Source organism: Parasteatoda tepidariorum, chromosome 1, assembly GCF_982258835.1.
Source record: "Parasteatoda tepidariorum strain Cologne lab strain chromosome 1, Ptep-v5.0, whole genome shotgun sequence".
NCBI classification, from domain to species: Eukaryota; Metazoa; Arthropoda; class Arachnida; order Araneae; family Theridiidae; genus Parasteatoda; species Parasteatoda tepidariorum.
Window position 1 is genome coordinate 91,227,762 of NC_141755.1, and position 13,512 is coordinate 91,241,273.

Genomic DNA, 13,512 nt, shown 5'->3' on the forward strand with positions numbered 1-13,512 from the left:
ATTAGCCTACATTTATAAGAGAGGAGAAAAGTATATGCATTTTTTAATTCGCGATCGCAACGAACTATAGGGGGCGTTGTTGTATGAGACTAATACCTGCGATTTCTATATGAACAGTCCTTTAGTTACTCTAGAGACGTCGTTAATGTAGCACGTAGCATTGCAACGTTCCTTCTTTATTGTGGCTTATTAAATTTAAAAAAGAAAAATGCTTGATATTCTTTCTTATGCAAACGAAAACAAAATGGTATCTCTTTTTATTAGAGAAGAAATATCCAAAACACATCGGAAAAATATTTGTACATTAACAGGAAAAAATATGTATATTCTTATAAGAGTTAAAACCTAATGCCCGAGAAATAGTTTTACTAAATTTAATGATATAACATGAAAGACCCATTTAAACTTTACATTCTATAGTTTTAAGAATCATATTACTTCAAAAATTAAAATGAACAAAAAGTATACATAAGCCTCATAATTTAATGAAATTTAATTTTGTAAACAAAGTTTTTTGACAACAATTTTTATCAAAAAATTTCAAGTTTCAATAAAAATCATTATTTAGAAACTAAGAAACGTAAAATAAAGAATGCTGACGAAACAAAAACAAAAAAACAGTTCTTTTTTGTCGCCATTTTTATTGCTACAAAAATTCGTCTTTGGGATTTGCCAAAAACAAAACAAGATGCAATTTTATTTGTTCAGGAGGAAAATATTTTACCGAAAAAACGAAAATGTACCGATTCCCACAACATGAAACTTTATCTTGGTAAACGTACGTTTTGGAAATGTTATTTCATTTGGAATCTTATTTATCAGAGTTCATATGGCGATATGATTGTTTTGAATCTATGCTAAACTCTATATCGGCTCATTTTCCACCGAAATCCGATTGACTATTTTGATTTTAAATAAAGTGTTTTATTTTATGAATTGTCGCAAAAATTTTAAGTGTAGATTGGCGGCACTTAAAAACCGCCAAATCTGTAGCTGCGGTGGCGTAAGTACCGAATTTTTATTCCATACTTTTCTGAATCATATTACTTCAAACATTGGAATATACTTGAAGTATACGTAAACACATAATGTTATACCATTTAATTTTTCAAAAAAAGTATTTTGAGAACAATTTTTATCAAAAAATTATAAACTAAAAAACGGAAAATAAAGAATTCTTAGGAGAAAAAAACGATTTTAAGAATTCTTTTCATTGAAATAAAAACTTTCATATTGCTTCTTTTTTTATTATTCTTATAGTTCTTAATCAGACGTAAAAAACCATTCTGTAGATAACCATCATCAAATGAAAAAAAAATATTTACAAGCAAATTTTTTATTGTAAAAATCATTGCACTTACCTGATTTATAATTCCCGGTGAATTCCAAAATGATAAGTTCCTTGTTTGAAAACTTCATTCCCAAATAATAGATACATAGTTTGTCCCTTCATTACTTTTAGATAACATACTACACAGCAAAATTTTATAATTGATATTAATTTGAATATGTAGCTAAAAACAGAATAGCTGATTTCTAGTTGAACTTATTCTTTCAAAACTAAAAAATACTTACCAAGTAAGCGTTTAAAATTAATTAAGAATCAGCACAAATGGCACTATTTCAAGTAACTTGGATAATTTTTTATTGTTGTTTTCCGAATTATATGGATACAGAAATATATACTATTCTTTAACGAAGAAGAATATGCTATAACTATTACAATTCTGAATTCATATTTATTCACTGGAATGACGAAAGCAATGTTGACTTCACTTTAATTCGTAATGAATTGAAGACAGAAGAAATGCATTTTACCTTAATACACACATCTGTAACAGTATCCGAAATCGGAAGTCATCAGTTGCAAGTTTGTTGATAATAGAAATTAAAAATTATTGAGGAATTTTTCTTCAAATGTTTGGCGTGTTCTGTTCCTGAAAGATTTACTAATATTCGGGAGATTTTTTTCAAGTTCTTTGGCCTTTTCCTTAGGGAAATTTTGTTTCTTATTTGCTGCTGAAAAATGGCGTCTGATTCTGTCAATGATTTCGATGGAACTAAATGAAAACGTGATAAATTAATGTCTGATATTTACAGGCTCCCGCTAGACGGCGTACTCGAGCGTTGCAATCGCGAATAGTTTTTTGAATATGGCTCTTTGAAGACGAAAAAGCATAGATTTTCTTACAAAGTGACTGATAACTAAAAAACTAATCCAAATTTTTGAAAAAGGAAAAAAATTCTTCTTCATTATGTCAAAACACAATTATGTGCCGAGTTTCATGCCTGGGCGAGGCTTCTGGGGCGATATATTATGATTACAGACAGACAAAGAGACACACACACAGCCGCGTTTATTATTATGTATAGATTATCCTTATAAAAGACTTTTACTGTATTCCTTAATTTCTCATTTTAATGCAAAAGAAATTTTAATTTTATAGGTGAAATTCTCTCTAATATTTTATTTCATTAAACCTTTACTATAAGATTTATTTAACTATAAGAATATTTTCTATAAGATTTATTTATTTACTAAGATTTAAAAATCATATTACCCTTCATGCAACATTTACCGAGGTTTTATTTCTTACTAACTCTCACATAATAAAAGAATAGCAAAAGATTTAAAATCCTAACTTTCGAAGACATTCCTTGAACGCACCCCTTTGTCTGCATAAAATATTTTCACTGAACAATAAAAATAGTTTTATGCATAATTTTAAATTCGGTACTACCTATTCTTCGCTTAATATAAGCACATATAAGTATCATTATTAGACTATACCTATTTCTACAAATTAATTTGATTACGCACACTATGATTTAGTTAATATTTAAAAGAAACTCTCTTAAACGGCTAAGATAAACAGTTTTTCGGATCTTAAATTAAGTAATGAGCTTCCAGATATGTTTTTTTCTCCTCTTTTGTTTCGCCTGTTTAAAATAAATAAAAGCTTTTCTTTACCTGAATGAGTTTTTTAGTTAATGAAATTTCTTTTCCGGCAACGACTTAATTGTTTCACATCTAATTATTTTCTGTAAAAGGAACACGTTTTCCCTATATTAATTATAAATTTCGGGAAACTTAATTACGTTTTCTTTTGTGTGATCTGGGAATTATAATTTGAGAGAAACGAAATAATGATATCCGTAAACTATGTACTATTTTTTGATGAAAAGGGAAATAACGTATCCAAATGCAATACTAATTTAGTTCATTAATATCATGCATAAAATTGAATTTAATACATATCTTGTTAAAAAAAATCAAAATAAAAAATAATATTTTTAAAAACCACGTTTTTGTAGTGGAGAATAATAATTAAAAAATAAAAATTTGAAAAACGAAAAACGTGGGGAACATGAAATACATAACAGTAATGTTATATTAGTGTGTGTATGGGTGCTCATGAGAATATGTGTATGTATATCCGTAATTGTATCTGAATGTGGACGTGTATGTGGAATATGTTTGTGTGCATGCATGTGTATGTGGAAGTATATGTGGCTGTGCATGTGTAGGAGTAAGAAAATGTGTATATGTATGTGTATATGTACTGTTATGTATTTCATGCGCCCCATGTTTTCCGTTTTTCAAACTTTTACTTTTTAATTATTATTCTCTACTACAAAAACGTGGTTTTTAAAAATATTATTTTTTATTTTTATTTATTTTTTTTTTTGTACTCATTTCCAAAAAATTTTTTCTCTCACTGCACACAAAACTTTTTAACTGACATGTGACACTAATTTGGAATAATTGAATCGACAACAAAAGACAATCGCGAAAATACTAATTTTTCCTTATTTTAATTTTATTTTACTTTGTATGTCTTCTTTCTCTTCATTTTCATGCATTGTCATCCAATTCTGAACTATGTGCCAAATTTGAAGTCTGTAGCTAGTCGGGAAGTTAGCTAAAAATCGATTAAAAAATTCCCGCCGAACAGACATACACGAAGGCAAGTTAATATAAACGTGATAAAATAAAAAAAATAGGTACGTCAAAAAAATGGCGGGTGCTGAGAAATTTTGTTGTAAGAGCCTTTTCTTTTTCTTCTTTTTTTTAATTTTTTTTTTCTTTTTTTGTCTCTAAAAGCCACCTCCACTCTGCAGAGTAGTGCAGAGCGTTTGGCGGAACTATGATACTAGTAAAATAAAATAAAGATTCAGTTCTCAGATTTTTTAGTTTTGAAATATTCAATTAAAACCTTTTAAACACTGTATTGTTTTTATTCAAGTTGTAAGGTAATTAGTTGTTAACAAACTATCCATTGCCTTACATCGAATATATATAATTCTCTTACGTGGCGCCCAAATTTTGGCTGTATTTCTTTTCCGCCGGTGGCAACGTTTGCTTTGTTTTGTTTACGTTACTATTTCTCTTACACAGCGAATCGACCAATGATTGCCGCTAAAAATGTTACATGCCAAATCTGGCTGGAAGGCTCAACATATAGAGCTTTTAAAAACGGAAACTGAAATAACCAGAGGGCATCAGCTGCGGAAATCTCGTACTATTAAGCTAGGTAGAAGTGAGTAGTCTTTGTCGATAGATCTCTATATTAGTATTTTCTCGAAGGAGCTTTTTTTCACGAATTTATATATTACGAATTTATTTGACGATTTTTAATTTATATTACGTATTATACTATGGCACATTTCTAATAGGTTTAACGAATTACGCGTCATTGATTAGAATTCAAATTTATTTTAATGACTTAGTATTTACTAAAAAGATGTAATTTTTTTTTAAAAAAAAGTTTTTATATGGATTTGAATGATTGTTTTGAATTCTTAGAATTTTGTGCATTTGCAATGTACTTAAGTTAGTAGCGAGCGAAGCGAGCTTGGTTTGCGAAGCAAACCATATAAGATTGAGTAGCAATCTTCAGGGGTTGGCGAGCGTTAGCGAGCAGTGGGCGCAGCCCACTAGTTGCTTAAATAAAATTAGAATTTACCAAAATGTGATTTTTCTCCGAAACTTCGTGAGATACCATCTTGAAATTTCTATTGTACAGTGATTAAAAATACCCCGACCACCTTAATAACTTTTGATCAAATGATTGGATTTTAGAGTTCCAGAGCTCAAACCTAATGGCCTTAAATGTTCCAATTATTTTGATCCGGTTTATTTTTAGTTACGATATTAAACACAAAACATTCCCTTTTTTCGACAGTTTTGGATTCCTTAATCAAAATATAGGGGATAGCCGCAATCTGAGAAATATGGCATCAGAAGTTTGGTTAGGAAAGTTGTCCAAAGTCTGGACTCTGTAAGTTTTATTTTACTTTCTGCGTATTTCTCTATATCTCTAGATATTTTTAAACGCATCAAAAAAAATTTGCACTCAATTTTAAAAATTCATTTATCCAAGGAAAATTCCATGCAAAAAATAGTTTTTATTAGTTTTTTTTTTCTTTTTCTTTTATTTAATAATGTTCAAAAACGGTTAATTAGTAAGATACATAAGCTTTTACACCTCTTTAAGGAATGTAATATTATACGGCAAGATAAACTTAGAACGAAATTGGTCATACAGTTCCTAAGAAATCGAATTTTAAAAAAGTATCTTTAAAATTCGATTTCTCCAGAGCTATTGAAATGATCTCGCTTGCAAATTGTATTTTGTCATCTAAAATTACATTCTTTAAAATGATGTAAACTTACTAATCAAAATTAGGTAAAATAGTAAAAAATTGTAAAAATGATTTTTTGCATTTAATTTTCTTTGATTGTCAAAAGTTTATTACTGTGTGTAAAAGTTTTTAAATTCGATTAAAAAGTTCTCGAACTATAGCGCAAAAAGTAAAATTAATATTGAATCCAAACCTTCTGACCTAACAATTGAAACCATCTTTCCCAAATTGCAGCAATCCCTTATATTTTTAGGGTGTAAAATCCAAAAACCATTAAAAAAAAAAAGAAATACTTTTTCAGAAAAAGTAAATTTTTTTGTCTGATTTTGTAACTTAAAATATCGTCTGCACAAATTAATTGGCATTTTTCAGGTTACCGTAATGACCATTCGGTTTCAAGTCTTAATACGTGAAAATCTGATCATTAGATTATATATTATTCACGGTGTTTCGTTTATTTAGAGCACTGTATATACAATTAGAGTTAGAAATAGGTCAAAGCTACTTAGATGTTCTTCTCCATGTGTACCATTTGTACATTTTACATTTCAGAATCCTCTATAAAAACATTTCCTGCAAAACAAAAAAGCAACATAAATGTTTTTCTGAACCTTCCAATCAGTTTGACGGGTAGAGTTTTTGCGTACCGCAGCCCGCATCGGGATTCGAATCCCAGTGCTATAGGTTAGGTTTCTTAAGTTTTGAGTACTTAAGTTTCTCCTTATCAGCCGTAGATTTCAAAAAAACACACACCCTTATTAAAATCTGTATTTTATAATTGACGAAATTCTCTAAAGTATATATTTTTATATTTAGATAGAGATCATTTTTCAAACAAATTTTCGAGGTATTATTTATGGTCGAAGGGTTTGCCGATAGCTTTGTCATTGCAATGGATGCGATTTTTTTCGTAGTTAGAATATATTCTATATTTTCATTAATATATCGTCAGTTATCAAAATAAAAGTGCAATGTCTGCACCCGTTATAAAATCACGGAATTGTTTGTTTTGATTTTTGTTTTCCTTTTCGTTTTGCTCTAACTCACATATTCATTGATTAAACAAAAGAGTTCTAACGTAGTTAAGTATTAGGGGGACGGAAAAGTAATGTCGTTTCGGCTCATTAAATATTCGTTAGTCTTATAAACCAGCTCATTTTTTTTCTCGATCCATTTTGATTCATTTTCGATTCGCCATTGAAAGGTTGTTGCTAACGAGGATGGATACATTATTAATTGAAAATAAAATCTTGATAATAAATATCAAATGCACCAAAACGACATTACTTTCCGTTCCCCCTAATATTTGTTATCTCATTTTTCCGTGTGGGGGACTGCACGAAATAGTTTATTTTCTTATTTATAAGGTCAAACTCACAGTTAAGATATAAATTATATCCTCAAATAAATATCAACCACTTAAATGCAGAGTAGTCTTTTAAAGAAATAGCTTTTTACACTATTCTTTTGGAAATTTTCATTACTTACTCAGAGTATGCAGTAAAAGTAATAAAAAGACAACTCAAAGACTGTCTTGGGATTGAGCGATTGACAAAGTGCATCCTGATGACTGTGCACAGGGAGGTGCTTAACCGAAAAATGTTCTTCCAGGGAAAAACAAATGAACAGATTTATTTTAATTTCTTTGCTCAGTAAAATTAATTGAAGATGCAAAAGAACATGCATTTGATTAAATTACCCAATGAAGTGTTGTTGTTTCCAATCCCAGATGGGATATCGGAGCTATACCAGATACATGAGGCCGTGAGTTTTAAAAAAAATGAGGAAAAGGAGAGGTCTCTCAAGAACCTCTTCCATGGTGAAATCCAGGCAATCAAGTAGATGGTGAGGACTAGCCTTGCTGGAGTTGCACTTTTTACAAGTTCGAAAAAGTTTAATTTGTCCACTGAAAGTAAGGCTCCTAGCATGCCCACTGACAAATCTACAGGTAGCAGTTTGGTCGGCACGTGTACCCTGAAGGTCAAGGGCTCCTCCAGGACGGTTGCGGAGATACCAATTGTGATCCGGTGGAACAAGCCCAATGAAGTGTAAATTAACGAATGGATACAGAAGGTCATCAAAAAAATAAAATCGAAAAAAAAAATTTGATCAGTATATATTATATTTTATTTTATATCAGTCTTCGAACAGCCGACCCAATTTTGGGTTTACGACTACTAATATTCAACTCCGTAGCCTTGTAATTTTGAACCAATCCAGAAGACAAGGAAACTCCCAAATCAGTATCTTCATAGGCATTGATTTGTTATGGGAACATGGAAGACTATGCGACTCGGCAGATTTAACGTGCATCCATTACTATTTACTACACGGGGAGTTTTCGGCCTGCCAGGGATCGAACCCACGAACTGTAAGACATAGGCCCTGTGCCCTACCAACCAGGCTATCCCGACCCTGATCAGTAATCGCCTTTTAGCCTTTAGTCCCTTCAGTGGGTCGATAAAATAAGTACCAAGCATGCTTGGGAACTAAACAATGGGGGTTCCGCTTTGGTCTGACTACCCAACTGGAACATCTGTTCTGGCACCCCAGAGCCCAAACGTCAAGAAAATTGAGATCGGCACAGTTGGCCTTGGCCCTCTATGGGCTGTAGCGACACTGAGTTTTGCATATGACTGATAGTTCGAATCATGCTAAAGTTTCACCGAAGGTATTTATTTATGAAGGACAATATTCACATTTATTTTCATAACGTTATGACTTGTATTTGAGAAGACTGAAAGATTTCGTTTTTTAAACTTATTTCCCGTACTTATTTTCGTTCACACGAAGAGATTAAAATGTTCTACCATATTGTAAATACCATACAATGTTCGTAGAATATTTCGCAATCTATATCAAGTCAAATAGTTTACAAATTTTGTGAGATTACGAGTGCATAAATTGAATAATTTAGCCGGGAAGGCATGAGTGTAAAAAATATATGCTAGTTAGTTACTATTTATAATATACAAATCATCTAAAATTTTCATCCGAATATAATAAAAGTTTATAAATAAATAGACACTTGAGGAAAAAATAGATAATCAATCAATCTTTTTTTTTACGAAAAAATATCTTAAACAACAAGTTTAACAAACTGGAGAACGCTTGAATTGTATTAGTATAATGGTTCAAACAAAACGATAAGAAATATATATTATAGTTCAAACTATTAGTACATTGGTTCAGACAAAAGAAAAAGTCATTTAATCACGAGGGTCTTTACTTCAGATTTTTTACATGATGAAAAATCGCACTTTTTACTCATGATGAAAATGTTGCAATTGATTATTTATACATTTTTATTTTTTATTTCCAATGAGCTGCATTATCGGTCTTGCCGATGAGCAGACCTAGTGCGTTCTCCAGAGGTGGTATCCACTCTTTCAGGACCACCACAATGGGTGAGATACCATTGGTCATGTTAATTTGGACGTCTAGTTTCTGCCACACTAGATGGCAGCACTGAGACTCTATTTGAATGCTAAAGTGCACTAGGAATTAGTTATACATTGTGCATAGTGCATTATTTATACATTGCACACAAAATAAGCAAATACCTGAGTAGCATAAAACTGCGAAACAAATAAACACAGTTCATAAAACCACAGAAACACGTCCGCAACTGACGCACGCGAGAACAAAACTGAAACCGTTATGCACTTGCTTACGTTCGTGTATCAATTGATTAACATTGTAATACAATAAGTTAAAAATGAATACAAATTAGAAATATATAAATAAAAAAACTCCTGACAAAAAGCCTATTACATGTATGTTTAAATATTAAAGTATTGCATATAAACTCGTGCAAAACATGTAATTATTAAAACACTACAGTGCGTCTAATAATTTGTCCATGGACTGTATAATAATCTGAACTCGAAATAATTTTTAAAACTGTAATGAATGACCAATTAATAAGGATAGTTTAAAAGCAAGAGAATATTAGAGCATTAACTTAGTAAAACAAACTCGTTTACACAGACGCTATGAATTGATCAACAACAACACATGCCAATATGGTAGGTCCTTCTGCTTGATTAATAAATTGCCATTCAGAATTTGTCCGCTAGAAAACAGAACTAATTTCGAACAAAATCAAGGTATCCAGTCTCACCCCACTTTCCCATACATTTTAGAGTGTTATAAAAAGAGGAGTAAAATGAAAAACGCCGAAAGTACCAGAAATCGGAATTTTTCGTTTTTTCGCTCTCCTGAACAATTTCCTCTTTCGGACTCGCAGCTTTTGATTTTATTTTCAGTTCTCAATTTACTGGACGACATTTACTCTATTTCCTAAAAGTTACTAAATAATAAAAAATTCCCCTTTTGTCGCTATTTTTATCATGAATTCAACGAGAATTACTCTCATAAAAACTTTGTTGGTCGGGGTTTGATGCATTTACATTGCTTTTAAAAATCACAGTTGTACCTGTAGAACTTTTACATAGAGTTTGTTCTGAATTTTAAAATTGCACCCGTTCTTTCCGTACACACGGCTTTTAATTCTTTTATAATAAGCATGTGATGTCACAATAGGTGTTACATATTCCCCAGCTTTTAAAATTTCTTTAATTTCTTAAACTTATTTTTATTAATCCTTCTTAACTGAATTTTAATTAAATCAACCCAATCATTTAATTTTTGTTACATATTATAAAATACTAGGAGGCTTCACCCCCTGCTCGCTGGTGCTCGCCATCCCCCGGAACTGCTTTGGCAGTTCATTACGGATTGCTTCGCAATCCAATGCTCGCTTTGCTCGCTCATTGGATGCGTTCTTAACGTCTAGCTTTTGTATACTGTTTTGAATACTGAAGTTCCGAAAACTTTTCACTGTAGAAAATTCTAAACCTGTACATTTCAATATTAATTTGAAATTGCAAACAGTTCACATATTTTGTTTAATCACAGTATTCTAAATTTCAGTTGTTGAGAAAAGTAACTTTTGTAAGTTTTGTTTTAAAGTCTTTCCCACCAGAGGGCTAAACCCATGTGTTGTAAAACAATATGAAATAGTTGTCTGCCACTGAACGCCGGATGTAAAGCATCGGCTTCGATGAAGATAATTTTGTATTTTTAATTCTCTGATGGGCGCCACCCTAATAATATGGAATTTGTAAAATAAATGTCTATATTTTTTATTGTTGATGAAGCCCATCATTTTGTGTTTTCATCAGTGTTCAGAAGCCAAACAATTATAAGTTTTTTATTTGATCACAAAAATATAAAATGTATAAAAAACAAAGAAAAGAGTAAGAAAATGAGTATAGTAGTAGAAAAAGTGAAAATTATAATATAGTATTTGTCAGTTAAAATAAAACTTTTTGTTTAAGTCATTGTTAACAATTCAAATTTCTCCGAGGCAATTCCAAACCTTAATTTTGTTCAAAATGTCAGTAAAATTAAGGTAGTATTGTTAAATTGAAACACAATATTTTTAGTTTTGATGTATGCAATACAATTCAATTTTTCACAAAAACGATTGTTTCCATTATTAAATTCAGTGTCAACAATTCAAATTTTTCTGAGGCAACTCTTAACCTTTAAATATTATTTTTTTATGTACACATTTCTAAATGTCAGCATTCAACCACAAAACAACTTAAAGTCCTCAAATTTAGCATGAATTTGTAAAATGTAATGAAAGAGAGTCATAGCAATAATGTTAGTAGAAGTAAAGTTAGTACTGTAAAATTAAAACAATATTTTTAATCAATGAGCCAAGTTCTTCAAGAAGCAGTTGTAGAAGTAGCTGGATAGAAGTTTTTTTATTTAAAACTTTTTATAGAATTTCTTTAAAAAACACAATTGTTAATCTGGGCATTTGGCGATACAACACTTATAGAATTGAAGGATTTGTTACGTCAAGCGCTCAGGTATCATAATTTTGATCTAGTTGCGCTTCTATGTCATTTTGATTTATGTTGCTAAGTTAACTTTCAAAAAATTCTATATCTGGCAACAGCATTTTTATTTTTTAAGTTGTTTATTTTTATTTATTTCAGAATTCGTTCTTTTTTTAGCGAAATATTTTTTAACCTAACGGAATTCTTTGCCGACTGTTCTCTGTATATATGAAGAAAATAAAGTAAATATTTAAGTGTTGTGAAAGGAATCTTGTTTAGTTGTACAAAGTACTTCTTTAAAAATGAAAACTGTTGCCACCGGCGGAAAAGAATACAGTCAAAATTTGGAAGCCACGTAAGAGAATTATATATATTAGATTAGATATTATTATTTTCTTGACAATCAATGTAACAACTAACTTTTAATTTCAATACTAATGTAAAACTCATTAATTCACTGTCGCGATAAAATCGAAAACAAAATCTATTTATAACTTTTAATTCTTTATTTCTTAAAATAAAAATGTTTCAGTAACATGGCTATACTAATTCTCAGTCTTTCTGATGATTAGCTTTCAGTAATAATTTTTAAAATTTAATATTTTACTTTTTTGTTGACTTTGTTTTAGGCTATTTTGTCTTTCGATAAATCGCAAGATAAATCGCAAACCATGGAACTCTTCCCCTTCTTCCAACTGTCTGTTGGGAACTATTCAATCACACATTAATTTGGCTTTTGATTAGGCTGGTAATGAGGAATTTATCTCCCATGACCTGTCCTTAGTGATATTATTATGCAAAATTTATTATTTCACTTACAAAGTGTTTTGAATAAAATATTCTTTAATTTTGCATCTCGAGCTGTAACTGAATAAAAATTTTATCTTGATCATAATCCTGATATCCTCATAATCTTCAATTATACCATACAACTATAACCGTACCAGATTTCGTCATAATAAAGCATGTGTTCTTTTGTAGCCTTCAATAAACAAAGATGTCATTGATATATATAAATATTTCAGGCTTAAATAAGCACAACGCATTTCTCAAATTTTTCCGGAAGTTTAGCTACATTTAAATTGTACTGACAATTCTTTATCAAAAAAATTGCAAACTGAAGTTCACAATTGCATTACTTAGATCACATCGAATATCATAAAACTTTTATTTAAAAACATGAATTTTATTCTACTTAATTTTTCCCATTATGCAAAGCAGTTTGTATAATGTTTGTTGATAAGTCATGTATTACAGGATTTTAAATTTATTTTTAGCTTTCTAAATTTTATCGAAAGCTAAAAATTCATCACATAAAACAACTGAAATTAAGCACTAATTTGCCTATTTTTTTGTCTCTGAAAACTTTTCTCCTTTTTATTCAATTAAGTCCTTAAAGCCAGGATATCTTTGCAAGAAACAATGTTATGAGCAGATTTCTGGAGAATGCTTACATAACTACTTAAAGGGTGAACTAATCCTTTTAGCTCTATTTGCTTTATAAATAAAAGCACCAAAAGAAAGGGATTGGCTAAGTCAAGGAATGAGCGTTTTCTTTTTTTTCTTCTCTCTTCCTGTAACTATATTTCAGAGGCATTAGATAATCTACTCACTAAGTTTTTACATCTTTTTTTTTCGTTAAATTAAGTTTCTTCTAAGAAGCGAAGTTTGTTTTAAATTCTAAAAATAGATAGTGTTTTTTTTTCTGGAGCATTTAAAAAGTTTTTTAGACAATTTAAAACTGTGAAAGTCGTACAAAAGTTAATTTAATTTTTTTTTCTTGGGTGTTACTTAATTATTATTAAACCAGGAAAACTTTGCAAAATACATGGCTCAGATAATAAAATTATTCTGTTCTGTTTTGTTTGTTTTTTTTTCTGATGTTTTTCTGCATCACTTAAGCCGGATTTTTAACTTCTCAAAACAATTTCCTTTCTCAATTAAGACAAATATCTCTAAATAATAGTTTTCTCATAAAAATAATTTTAAATTTTTAAATATTTTTTTGGGG

At 30.2% G+C, this 13,512-nt stretch overlaps 1 long non-coding RNA gene across 1 annotated transcript in view; it reads left to right on the plus strand.

The window, feature by feature from the left end:
- The window catches only part of LOC139424863 (uncharacterized), a 74,389-nt gene that overhangs the window by 8,515 nt on the left and 52,362 nt on the right, over window positions 1-13,512 (plus strand). The gene's annotated exons all lie outside the window — the stretch shown is intronic.